Below are 14,605 nucleotides of genomic sequence, written 5' to 3'. Positions count from 1 at the left end.
AGTGCCAACTATTCACAATCCCTATTAAAAGGCCTGTGAGCTCTCCTAGGTCTTCCCCACCCCGCCACCCAACGCTGGGACTGTACTGTGTCCATCCTGCATCCCTGGTACCTTGCTGCAAGAATCAATGAGTGAATGGCTTTACTGTACATTTTACACACTCCCCAGTATCCACTAAAACCTCATGTTCAGTAACATAAGCAATACATATCACAGAAAATGTGTGACATTTAAGCAAATTTATTGATGTACAGGATAAAGGCACTGCTGAATTGTACACAATATAATCTTATTTCCTTCATAGTGACAAACAAAATAAATTATATTTGAGTTAGCAAATGAGGACCATGTCAACTGTGAGAATGATTATTCTTTTTCCTTCCTTCCTTCCCTTTATTTTTTCTGCCAATCTTTCTTATTGTTATTTAAATCCTTTAGATCTTTAAATAAATAAGTTAAGGAATAAATAATCTCCAATATGAACATACGGACAGGTTGTGTTTAAATTTTTGTTCTTTGTTTAAAATCTAATGCAGTTTTTCATGAAGTAACCATACTTTAAATGGTAGTTAGTTAGCTTCAAGAATCCAGAGACACTGATAAAAAAACATGTTTTTACCATCTTCTATGAGGAATGGATTCCACTTCAAAGAATTACTAGAACCCTAGCTGGTTTAGCTCAGTGGATAGAGTGTGGGCCTGTGGAATGAAGGGTCCTGGGTTCAGTTCCAGACAAGGCACATACTTTGGTTGTAGGTCTGATCCCTGGCCCAGTTAAGGCACACATGCAAGAGGCAACCAATCAATGTATCTCTCTCACACTGATGTCTGTCTGTCTGTCTCTCTCTCTCTTTCTTTTTCTTCTCCCTCCCTCCATTCCATTCTAAAAATCAATGGAAAGACTATCCTCAAGTGAGGATTAAAAGAAAAGAATTACTAGAAAGAGGAGATGACAAGGGATTTAGAATCGAAAGTCTTTGGTCTCAGTCCTGGTTCCACCATGTACCAGCTATGGGACACTGGGCAACTCCACCTTTCAATAATCAATACTGTGGGGTGAGAGTGTATTGTATAGCAATTCTGGCACATGATAATACTGCTGATAATACCTACCTCCCAGGATGACCAGAAAGATCAAATGGCTGGATGCAAGGAAAAGTGATTTATAAACTGTGACATGAAATCCCAAATTCAAATTACAGAGAGATTCTTCTCAAAACTCATCTTTGAGATCTCATAAACATGTCAGACAGCTTTTTTTTTTATCAGCCAGTCACACAAAAATATTGCAAATTTCTTTTTATACAAATGGGTCTGTCAAAAGGGTTGATGGGCCCTGGCAGTTGTGGCTCAGTTGGTTGGGCATTGTCCCATTCACTGAAAGGTCACTGGTTTGTTTCCTGGTCAGGGCACATGCCTGGGCTGTAGGCTCCATCCCCAGTGCGGGGCATGCAGGAGGAGACAGCTGATCAATGTTACACTCTTGTCTGTCTGTCTGTCTGTCTGTCTCTCTCTCTCCTTCCCTCCCTCCCTCCCTCTTCCTTCCTCTCTCTCTAAAAAAAAAATCAATAAAAGTCTTTTTTTTAAGGGATTGATGGTACGTACTCTGCTTCTATGGTAAGGAATATTGTTCCCATTTTACAATTGGTAAAACTAAGACTCAGGCAGTGGCATGACCAGTATGTGCTTGAACTAGAACTAGACAACACACTTCACATTTCTGCAGCAATGAGGGCATTTCAATATTTACTCACATGACCTCTTCCTACTCTAAACCGCATGAGATACACAGAAGACCATGAAAAATACACGCCACAGCATATTTATAGGATGGTCATCAGCTGATCTGTGTTTCCAATTCCAGATGTCTTTTCTGCTCAGCAGCAGAGGCCAAGCTGTTACAAGGTGCATGGAAGTAGGTGGTACTTGAATTTTCAGTGCAAGTATTTATTTATAACTCAAAATTCTCACTTCAGATTCTATAAGCATTCTTGCATTTTGAGAAAGGCATATGTAACCTTTGATCAAAATATTTCCTTATTTTAAACTCCTTTTGAATTAAGTATAAGGTAAATACCAAATTCTCAGTTCCAAGATGCAAGGTCAAACACTTCTAATGCTAACTCAATAATTATGATTTTTTTCAGTTGTATCATAGATCTCTACCTTCTGACACAGAATATACTTTGCCTAATATATCCACTGCTTGTGGACTCAGAGTCATAATTATGAACACCACTGATTGTTCAATTATGCTTTGATAGATTATACCAGTGGTTCTCAACCTTCCTAATGCCCTGCGACCCTTTAATACAGTTCCTCATGTTGTGGTGACCCCAAATTTCACTGTTACATATTGAACATAATTAAAGCATAGTGGTTAATCACAAAAACAATATATAATTATATATGTGTTTTCCGATGGTCTTAGGTGACCCCTGTGAAAGGGTCGTTCAACCCCCAAAGGGGTTGCGACCCACAGTGTGAGAACTGCTGGATTATACTGATGTATAAGGCTAATAGTTACTATGCTGAATTGGTTCAGACAGCCATGTGATTTTTTTTTCAACTCATATCTTTTGTTTTTACATGTCTATCTCCTTGTAGGTAATCTTTTCCCTCATTACTATTGATGCCTGATTTGACTGGCAATAGCTCTCTTTTTTTGTAGTTTAAGAAACCAATGTGTTAGTTTTCTATGCTGCATAATAAACTACCACAAACTCAAAGGCTACACACAACACACATCTTACTGTACAGTCTCTACGGGCCAGCAAAGTTCCAACCAGGGCTGGGTTCTCACCGGGTGGCTCATTTGGGGAAGGGTTCTCTTATGGGAAGGGTCCTTAGCAGAACTCATTTCCTATGTCTTTAGGACTCAGTAGTTTATCTCCTCAAAGCCAACAGAAAGGAGAACAAGACTCTCAAGTAAGTTTTCTAGCAAGATGGAGCCTAACATAGTATAATTACAGGAATGACACCCAATCACTTTTACCATACTCTATTGGGTAGAAACAAGTCACAGGTCTGCCCCAAATGTAAGGCCATCAATACCAGGAGGTGGGGGTTGGGAGGGACTACCTTACAATCTGTCAGCCATACCAACGAACCCACTTAGCATTAAATAAAAGTTAGAGTAATAAAACCAGAACAAGAGCCTATGGGCCTTGGTGAGTTAACTAGAGCTATTTTCATGACTTCCATGTTAATTACTTCCTGAAGATTGAACATGTTCTGGATGGTCCCAGCTACTCCACATGTGGTTTTTAGACATGTGGATGAGTTCTCACACAGAGGCCACAACTTTCAAAGAATAACAATGCCGCCTCCTCTTTTCATTCTTCTCTAGATGGATTGTGAAAATGCTGGTCGATTCACTTTCAATCCTGCATTAAAATAGTTTGTTATTAAGGTTATTAAGTCGGTTGACTCTGTCTCTGCTCAGTAACTGGAATGCCTAACCCCTGGAGAAGGCCAGGGCTGTGCCTTTTCTCTGGTGACATTCCCACGATGATGGGCAACGTGAAAGTGACTCCCGGAAGAGAGGAAGCGTATCTCCTGGAGCCCTGTGCTGTTTGATATTGATGTGTGTGTTTTTAAATCCTTGTCAAAGTTCTACTTAGAAAAGACTTCAACAGTCCTAGATAAACTTGAACAAAATCGTTATGTCCTTACTATATCCACCGGTCTGAAGCTTGTTTAAATTAGTTTCTTTTTCCAAGTATTAAGAAGTCAGCTCCCTATGCCTTCTTCAGTACCATGAGGTGGAGGTCATAGATTTGATGTGCTTAACTACTTAGACTGCAGTTGCGATCAGAATTTAAATTCTTTTCGAGCAGTTGTTTGGAGAACAAAAAATGTACACACCAAGTGGAATGAACTTTGGAATTCATTCAAAGAAAATCAAATGCTTGTCACTTCTGTCAGCATTTGTTACATTTAGGAATTGTTTTTTGGGGTGATGAAATAATCTCTCCCTCTTTAGACAGCCCTGGGAAATAAGGCAATGGGGCAAATTATTCTATGACCAAATCCTACCTGAAAGACAATAGCTCTTATTTTAAATCACAATGAAAACTTGTTTGCCCTGGTCATGGTATTTAATGACCTTGTGCTTTTTACAACTATGTAAAATTTAATTCTGTAGTGCAGATTCAAAATAATAAAATTTAGCAGTACACAAATCTTCAAAACTGCAACAATGAAATTATGCCCAAGTTCACCCAATCTGTAAATAAAGCCTGGACTATTTATTTTTGTACAATTTACTGAATGTAGTACATAAACTAGTATGGTGGAATAATTATTTGAGATAGTAAGTGATTTTTTTCATTTGTTCCACAAAATACGGGGTTGTCACCACTAACCACAAGGGAGAGATTATCAGACCAGGCCAGAGTACAAAGAAGTCGATAATTCAGTAATGTGGAGGAAGGTTAAAAAATCAATTATTTAATAGTAGACATGATTTGATAGCATACCATTTTTTCTCATGCACACTTCTCCTAACTACCTCCACAGTATATGACCTTATAGAAGCTGAGGAGGTAGAGTATGGAGAGAATTCAAGATGGACATGTCTAGAAACCGCATGCCCTTCTCACCCACCAGAAAGAGTCTTGCTTGGAAAAAAGGAAGCATGTACCTCTACTTAAGTTTTATGTCTTGGGATCTTAGAAGAAAATACATTCTCTACTTGGTTTTAATGGAAGGGGAAATCAAGCTTCAGAGGTAAGTCCTTTATGGTATCCTGGTGGCATGACATACAAATCTAGCATGAAAGAGATTCCAAACTCACATGTCTATTCCCTCAGCTCTGGCTTCCCTTGGCTTGAGAGTCGTCTATGGATTCCAGAGGGACTCTGGAATTACCAAAGGAAGAGAAAAATGATGGCCTGTCTGCCAGAATGTTCGTCACTGAAAATGCTTGGGCAGATTCCCAGCGGGAATCTGATGGAAGAGGCTGCTACTTGGCAGGTAGGTAGTAATAAGGATCCAGAGCCCTAGTAACACCTTGAGTGAGAGGCCAGATTAAAATGACACACCTTTCCCCTCTTCTCTGTGGTGGCATTTACGTATGCTTCCCAGAGAACGGGGGAGAGGGGGCAGGGGACCGTGAGGAGCACATACAACAAACAATCATAAACCCAAATAACTAATGGATTAAATTTACTTGAAAGGAACTACAGTAACTTCCTGCATCAGGATAAACGAGATGGGGCGATATAAAGCAAAAATATATTCAATTACAAAAAGGAACCAAAGTTACTCAAAAGTCACCTAAGTGTGTGACTGTGACATTTATATCGACCATATCTATGTTTGAGTGGGAAAAATTATAAATTATGAAATACAAATTTAAAAAATACTTTGTAAAGTATATAATAACAGTTCTATCTCTGGAGATAATGGATATTCATTAAACTTTAAGAAGCCAAGTAGATTCTTACTCTCTTCCCATTAAAACCAGCCTTCTCTATATCTTTTTTGAGACCACATGTTCCTCTGTGTGAATTTTGGTCCTGCAATTAAGAGATTTGGACAATTTTTGCCCCAATATTTATCATAATATAATCACAAAGTAGGTAAAATTATGGTATAGAATCAGATATGCCATAAATACACAAAACATTCTATTTTCATGGGTATACCAGTAAGTCAGAACCTGTCTAAAGAGGAAACTCAGACAAAGCCTATGTAAGCGTGGCCAAGCTTTAATGTGTGTTGCACATATCACGTACACGGATTAGGTACAGCAGAGGTTCATGTGCACATAGTTTGAAAGGGAATATTTCTGCTCTAAGGTATGACTGCCTGAGCTTTTAATTGCCTTGAAAAATAAACTCTTGAGATCCATGTGTATTGTTTAACAATAACAATAAGAGTACAATAAACATCTATACTCCTAAATGGTCAAAAACTGAAAATAACTTCAATACAGTTTTTCAAAAAGATGCTTCCCCTCGCAAAGCAAGCCATATGCTTACCACGACCACATGGGATCATCTGGGAGGGAAAAGTGCAAAGAAATTTGTCTTATTGCATCCCATTAGGTTTCACAAAGGAAATATGTGCTTAAATATCTAAATAAAGTAAGCTTAATAAAGCAGGTCACCTTCTTCAGCTGTGTGTGTGTGTGTGTGTGTGTGTGTGCGCGCGCGCGCTTGTGTCTTGATAATTGACATCATGTTTTCAATTAGTCCAGAAAAGTATTTTAGAATGAATGATGGAGGCAGTCTTGTAAGAGAAGAAATCTAGTCCTACTCTATAAAATCACATGAATAACTATAATCACTTAATTTTATATATTACTAGAGGCCCTGTGCATGAAATTCTTGCATGGGTAGGGTCCCTAGGTCTGGCCGGTGATCAGGGCTGATCAGGTTCCCCGCCTCCTCCTTCCCTTGCTCCCTCAGTGCCCCACCACCACCACTGGTCGCCTGCCATGTTCAGTGCACATCATAATGTCATAATGAGTGATTGAACTCCCAGTCTCCTGGTCGAACTCCTGAGGGGACAATTTGCATATTAGCCTTTTATTGTATAGGATAAAAAACACACAAAATCCATTAAAGATGACTTTTTCTCCCAAACTAGATGATCACTTTTGATAGCAAGAGAAAGCCTGTTAGTGTAGCAGGTAGGAGCATAGACTGTGGAGCCAGACTGTTGGATTCAAAACCAGGCTCCACTACCTACAAAGGGTGTAACCTTGACAAGTTAGTTAACTAATCCGTGTCTTGATTTTCTCATAAAATTATCTTGATATCATCTGAAGTGTTTGCTATTATCATTATCATCATCGACGCAACAAATTTAGCCAATTTCTGGTAGATGATAAATGTTTGCTGCTGTTGTGCTCACTGCCATCACCATCACCATCACCATCACCATCACCACCAGCTGCTCCACAGTTCAACCAGTTATCCTTCATTCGCCTTACATCAGAGAGTACTGGTGCTGGGGCAGTCTCTTCATATAAAGGAGAACCACTGAAATGCGTTGTGACAACCTTCACTCTCTCTTTGAGCTACCCTCCTTACATTAGTGGGAATAAAGATGTTTGTGTCTTGGTCCTCTTCTCTTTTACACTTCATAGACTACAGAGTTTTTAAAATTGAAAGGCAATTCATATACCATAAAATTCACCCTTTTGTAGTATATTCTTCAATGTTTCATAGTATATTGTGCAACCATCACCACTATCTATTTCTAGAACATTTTCATCACCCCCCCCCCATCTTAAAACCACTGGGAAATGAATTTTGTGTTCAGCATACACATTTTGGGGATTTAGGGCAATTATTGTTATCACCAGGGGAGAGACTGTTAGCTACTCACTCCAAAATGTGTTTGTTCCCCTTCCCCTCTTAAACTAGGTATGTAGCTGCCCAGAATAAACACTGCATGGCCCAGATACCCCTGAACCTAGCCATGGCTCTGTAACTGAGGTCTTGCCAAAAACTATTAAAAGAGATACTGAGTGACAGCTTCTGGGACAGTCCTATGAGTCAACTGACGTATACCTTTTTCTCCATCACTACCTTAAGCTTGTCCCTTCCTCCATCCCACTGTCTAAAATATGAGTTGTAATGGCTGGAGTTCTGGTAGCTATTTTGGGTCACAAGGTGCCCTTGAGAATCAAAGGCTAGAATGATTTAAGAGAAAATGAGAATGAGCCTTAGTCCCAGGCACCTTTGATCATACCGTCCCTGAAATTTCTCTCTCTAGAAAATGGCTTTTACACAGGAGAGAAACAAAGGTCTTTGTTTATGTAGTGATTTGGGGAGGTTTCAGTCACATACAGTGGAATTAATACTAAATGGCACAACCTTACAATATTCCCATTGGTGCCATACAATTTGAGTTGCCGAGAAGGTAGAGTACGTACTTGAAAAGCTGATACCAATTTATTTCACGCTTCTTGAGAATTACACCAAATTGGAGTTCATCACAGAACACCATAGTTTGCAGCAACTTATTTAACTTAGCTTTCTACATATATGCTCCACACACTCACTCATTTATACTTTGGGGTACATGTAATACATGAAAATCAATCATCTCCATAGAAACTTGGGACATTTACCTACAGGGGCGACTGGTCATACTGCAAATCAATCTACTAAATTGTACTTTCAAACTGGTGACCACACATATACCCACAGTTAACTCCATTAAAGCTCAATGGAGTGTACGAAGCAATAACTCATGTGGGCATCTAATTGCAAACTAAAATAAGATCCACCTGAAATGTGCTTAGCAGCTCCTTTGAACCTGCTTCATGTATAATCAAGGTCAATCTTCTGAAAAAACACCACACCACAACAAAATAAAGTGTTATATTTGAATACTTTCCTATTAAAAGAATGATACTTACAATTTAAATCAGTGATGGCGAACCTTTTGAGCTCGGTGTGTCAGCATTTTGAAAAACTCTGACTTAACTCTGGTGCCGTGTCACATATAGAAATTTTGATATTTGCAACCATAGCAAAACAATGACTTATATTTTTGATATTTTTTTACATATTTAAATGCCATTTAACAGAGAAAAATCAACCAAAAAATTGAGTTCGCGTGTCACCTCTGACATGCGTGTCATAGGTTCGCCATCACTGATCTAAATACTCTGCCATTACCCTGGTGAGCTTACATTAAAAAAAAAACAACACATTTTTACAGTGAGAATTAAAATGTTAATATTCTAAACCCCTAGAGAGCAAGAACTGCTTAACTCATCTTTAAGAGAGACTAGTGTGTTGAATATAGTACGTGCTCAGTAAATTGTTGCTGAGCTGACTCAGTATCTTTAAATGCATATCATCTTAATCACTTAAGTAAGAGATCCGTTTTGCCACCTTGGGAAAATTACTGTTCTTTTTTATTTCTTCATTTGTTAGGATTAATAAGATATGTAGGCAAAGTACCTTAACAGCACCTGTTATGGAAGAGATAGACAATACATGAGAGTTGCTATTCTCGTTACTACGGTTGTTGATATATCATAAAACATAGTTTTTGTTTAAAATATCTATTGCAGATGGTCTGCAATATGTAGAAAAAGATAAATAAAGATAAAGTAGGAGGAATGCCACAAGAAATGCAAAGCATTTTTGGAACAGGATCCCAGAATTAACTCCTATTCTGAATTTTTTGACTGTCTATACCACACTACAGCTCTATCCACACCTTTATTGCCTATCCTGCCTTCACCATTCTACCCTCTGAGATCTCATGATTTTCAACTTCTTTCCACAAAATTTCTCTAATATCCCACTCCTGGCTTATCATCCTTGCAGATTAAGAGCCTCGTCATGGACTCTGCACATCTGTGGTGGGTCCTCTGAGCAGCACGGAAAGGCAGGACAGTGGCTGGTTCCATGAGCAAAGCCTGTGACTGTTCAGAGAGATAAGCTCACTCTGAGGACCAGCCTGAGGGCAGCTTTCTGGAGCAGGTGAGACTTGAGGTGGGTTAGTAAAGGGAGGCTTAGAGAAAAGGAAGGCCTGCCAGGCAGAAGAGGCCCTGTGACCTGGTAATTTCATACAGGAACAAAGTGTGGTCTCAGCAGGCTGGAGGGAGGAAGGTCTAACTGGATGTCAGAAACAAGGTTAGAGGTCAGGAGGGGCCAGATGAAGAGGTTTTGACAGTAAACTGTGTTGAGGAACATGACCTTACAGAAACACCTAGCTGGTACTCATTGTATGAAGGGCCAAGTGGAGCTTTAGGCATATTATGTTAGTACAGGAACAGACAGAATGAATGGGCAGCCAATTGATGTTTGTGGAGAATTGGAAAGGAAGGTGAGTCTACTATAGGTAGGAAGACCTAACTTCAGAAACACATAATTGATTTTGACATAAAACATAATTTGAATAGAAATCAAAAAAGTTCATCAAATAGTAAGGAATTTGAATTTTCACTAATTTGAAACCGTATCCGAGGGCTGTAACAACATCTAGAACATGTTTATCTTAAAGCTCAGGAAAACAAGTTTCAGAAAGTTGCATGACTTGCCGGATGTCTTGAGCCAGTTAGAGATAAAGCCTCAACCTGACATCACCGCCCCTCCCAGGCTTTAGGCTCTACAAATGACACTGTCCCATCAAATCCCACAGTCCTAGTGTTGGTAAACCTTTTCACCGTAGATACATATATCTTCTCTTAGCAAAAGTTACATGTGCATATTTAAGTATTCCAGATATTTAGTCTTTCTTTTTAATATTCATTTTCCTTTGCCAACATCAAGTTGAAATCAAACTTAATAAAATAACACAAAAGAAAACTAAAATGTGCTCCTTCTCAAAACTTTCCATTGGTGATAATGCTATTACTTTTTAACCTGAACCAAAATATGACATTTTTCTTCTTCCTTAAAAGTTACTATTAACAAAGGTAACATAGTATACAGAATTTTAAAATCAATATTTAGAGACTAGGAGCTCAGTGCACAAATTCGTGCGGCGCCACGCATCCTCGAGTTGCCTCGGGCTGGTCCCGCCTTCTCCTGCCTCCCTGCCTCCCCACTTCCCCAATCCCGCTTCCCCACTTTCATCCCCATCTCCTGTCTCCATAGCAACGCCCTAGGCATGAGTAGGTAGCCTCCTGATGATAGGAACTAATAAAGAGCTAATATGCTAATGGTCTGGTTGTGACATGTTACAACATCCCGGCTAATTTGCATATTACCTCTTTATATGTATAGATTATATCCATTCAATAATATTATACTGGTACATATGTCTTTTTAATGTTTTGCTTCAATTGTCAATCTGATTACAATCTCAATTTTAAAGGCCTAAATTTCTACCTACTTTGAAATAACACCTAATCTAAAAAATATGTCTATCCAAATTAGAAGATTAAAAACATAAACTATAAGAGGATATGCTGCCTTAAAGGCACACTTTGCCCATGCCTACAACCCATAGTATTCTTTTACATTTTCTTAAATTCAGGTGACAGGAGTTTTGTGCCAAATGACCTTGGCTTTCTGCTAGAGTTGTGGGCAACCATTTCTCTCTAGCTGCCTTCAACTACTGATGGTCAGCACCTCCACACACACCTAAGCCATAGATGCCTATTAAGTATAGGCATGTAAACTCCTCACGGAGGCTTATCTATTCAGTTCTGCCTTACAAACAACTAAGGAGCTCCTTTGAAAGTTACTTGTCTTCCCAGGAGATGAATTAGTTCTTTATATTAAGGATATTTAGTACAAGGAAGCAATAAGTTATTCTCTGGTACCCCAAGTGATTTTCTGAGGTGTAATTGTTTTTTCTTTTTACCTTTTGGACTTTTAATCCAAGGATAACATGCAGAGAGAAATGTGCATGCATCTTAAATCAGTCTGTAGATTTAGTTTATGCTTATTAGGAAACTTTGAAAGTTAAGCAGCAAATAGTCCGCTCCTCACATTTATAACTTTTGCTAAAGATATTTGACATTCATTCCTAAGTATGCTAGTTTACTTTAGGATAACTATAAGTGGGGACTATCTCAGGAATGTAAATGGTAACTTAAAGGAACAAAGTCGGAGTTCATGCCTAGCAAGAATTTATTTGGTATTGAAATTTCACCATTACTGACAAAGTTCTCTTTGGGCAAGGCCTAACAGTGTGAAACCTGAAATATGCTCAGAAAGAGTCCTTAAATTCATGTATTTTTCAAATATTTCTAACTGATGTTAAATTTTTTAAACAGAATTATATGTTTTGAGAGGTTGTTTGACCTTAAAGATCTGCTTTCCTGAGTGCTGGGATTTTTAATGTTTCACATTTTATTACTTCCAGTGTCTGTTAAGTAATTAATCTTGATATCTATTTATTATTTGGAATAAATGACAGAATCCTAGCAAATAGTGGACATCTCATAAACAACAGATAGGAACTGTATAAGCTGTAAGGAAAGTAGAACTTGATAAAGAAAAAAAATTTCCCCCCTTAAAGGATAATGGTTTTCTCCATAAATCCCAAAGGTCAAGTGTAAAAAAGTAGTCCCTCTTCTTAAAGACTGAGATTCATCATCCTGACATTATTTACTGGAGTCGCAGTTCATGAACTGATAGGAGGCCCCATGATCGTGTGTTCTGTTGTCTTACGTTTGACTACTCCTTAACTATACTGTGAGGCAAAAATGCACATAGTGTATATATTAAATCTTGGGCATTCACTTTGTCACTTTATGCCAATTCAACCATTGCTAATAAAAATAGCATTTATTTTACATGTATTTAAGGGTATTTCAATCATAAAAAGTTCAGTAAATAATAAATTTTACTGTAACCAGTAGCTATGTAAGCATATGTTAACATTTAATCTTATATATTATAGATATGGTTAAAGTGTACTATGTCCATCTCCCCAATCCTATTTCCCTTCTTCTCTACCTGTCCATTAAGTAACCAATGTCACTAAGTTGGAACATATTTTTCCCACCCATGTTTATATATAACTAATGACCCGGTGCACAGATTCATGCACATTGAAAGGAAATTAATTAGAAGGTGGCCAGTGGGACTGGACAAGATGGCCCAAACATGCCCTGGAACCAACCTCCCACAGTCACTCCCCAGTGTCTGCAGAGTGAGAGGGTCCCTCCAGCAGGTGGGGTCCCTCGGCTTGGTCTGTGGGGATCAGGCCAAAACAGGCTCTCTGACATACCCCGAGGGGTTCGGAATTGCGAGAGGTTGCAGGCCAGGCCAAGGGATCCCACTGATGCACAAATCCGTGCACCAGGCCTCTAGTCAATTAATAAAAATATAGTAGTCACTAATCAATGAGGCTTTATGAAGCTATAAGCAGCTTTGAGCAAGTGTGCTTATGCAATTAAGTGTTAATTCCTTCTTCTCTTTATGCCACAAACACTTAGGAAGAAATGTAGATCACACTTTTGTGTAATTCTGTCAAGAGTGTACTGAATGAATTTAGATGAGAAGATGCTAATGAGGGAGCAAGAAGGTAAGTCATTTTTTAGTAATATAAATCTTCTTGACACACTGCTACTTGTATTTATATCCACTCAATACTCCACAGTAGTAGCCAACAGAGAAGTATAATTAAGCTAATTAAATTATTATTTTTCAGATCTTATCAGTTAAATTCTAATGTTTCCTTTCCATTGGCAGGGTTAAAGAGGAAGTTAGTGGACACCTTGAAAACATATGGAAATAGTTATATTCCATTTTACATCATTGTATGTGTGTTGGGTGAACTAATTTTTCAGTTCATGGAAATAATACTTACCCCCAACCTTCCTCAACCTCTGCCAAACTGAAGGGAGAAAAAAATGGATCGAAAGCAGAATCATTCCTAATAAATTGCATGTTTTGTTTTAGTTGAGCTTCAGAAAATTATTGACTTGACCTAGAGAACAAACTCTATCTTTTCACAGGCAATCTTTAAAAACAAGCATTTCTGAGGATCCTGCCTGAAAGTTCACCTCTCTTCCACAAAGGACACCTCTATGTCACCAGTCATTAAAACGACCATTCTACCTTCAATTGGAATAAATATTTAAATAACTTTTCTTTTCTACCAAGGTACAATAGTGGCTTAAATAACTGGTTTGTGAATCACAAAGCTATTGGCAAATGAGGTTTGCACTAATTACATACTGAAGAAACTCCTCATTCTGTAATGACTTTCATGTTAATTATTATCCTGATTGTGTATCTGGCTGACAACCAAAAACAACTGTGATCTGTTCCTGGACTATTCCAAGAATGAATAGCAGCCTTTGACAAACATCCTATTTCTGTAAACAATGCAAACCATATACATGCAGAGTTTCGCAATGATTCCAAGTTTAGCTGCCTGCTGTGGATCCTACACAAATGGCTCACTTGGATTGCTGTTCACAGTGTGGTGAATGAATGGAATTAGCCCTCTGAGAGGAAGCTAACTAGAAAGTTTCTCGAATGCAATGTAAAAGTTAATTGTGCCAAAAGGTCCTAATTGAGAGGGAGTTGAGGAAATGTTACTCAAAGGTCAAAAATCAGCCCCCTCTCCCAAATTAAATGTTTAGGTGAAAGAGTTTCACAAATAAGTTAGGATGTTCTGTTTTACAAAAATTATTTGAAAGAACAAAGGCTATAAAGGAGAAAAATTTTAAAAAGAAAATAGTTTTACCCAGAAATGTGACAAGATGTATTCTGCAGTTAATGTTACTTCTGTTCAAAAAGTTATATGTATTGGGGATAAATTTGTTAGTTCCACAATTACAAATTTACATTCTTTACTATAAACTTACACACTGACTTAAAAGGATAGAATGAAGATAATCCCCAATGTTCTTTCCTCACCTCATTAAAACCAAGATATTTGCACCATCCTATCTAATAAAAGACAAAAAGGGTAATTGACCATACCTTCGCTATGCTTCCCATTGGCTAATCAGGGCAATATGCAAATTAACCGCCAACGAAGATGGTGGTTAATTTGCATACTAGGCTCCAAGCGGTGGAGAGAGACCAAATGTACCCGAAGCCTGCCGAGCAGCGAGGCCTCACGCCCCGGGATCGACGGAGCTGCAAGGACTCACGGCCCTGGGATCAGCGGAGCAGCGAAGCCTGACGGCTGGGGGGTGGCGGGGGGGGGGGGCGCT

The sequence above is a fragment of the Myotis davidii genome, unplaced genomic scaffold, assembly GCF_000327345.1.
Source record: "Myotis davidii unplaced genomic scaffold, ASM32734v1 scaffold197, whole genome shotgun sequence".
NCBI lineage: Eukaryota > Metazoa > Chordata > Mammalia > Chiroptera > Vespertilionidae > Myotis > Myotis davidii.
The sequence above is the reverse complement of the archived record's forward strand: the minus strand, read 5'-3'. Positions refer to the sequence as shown.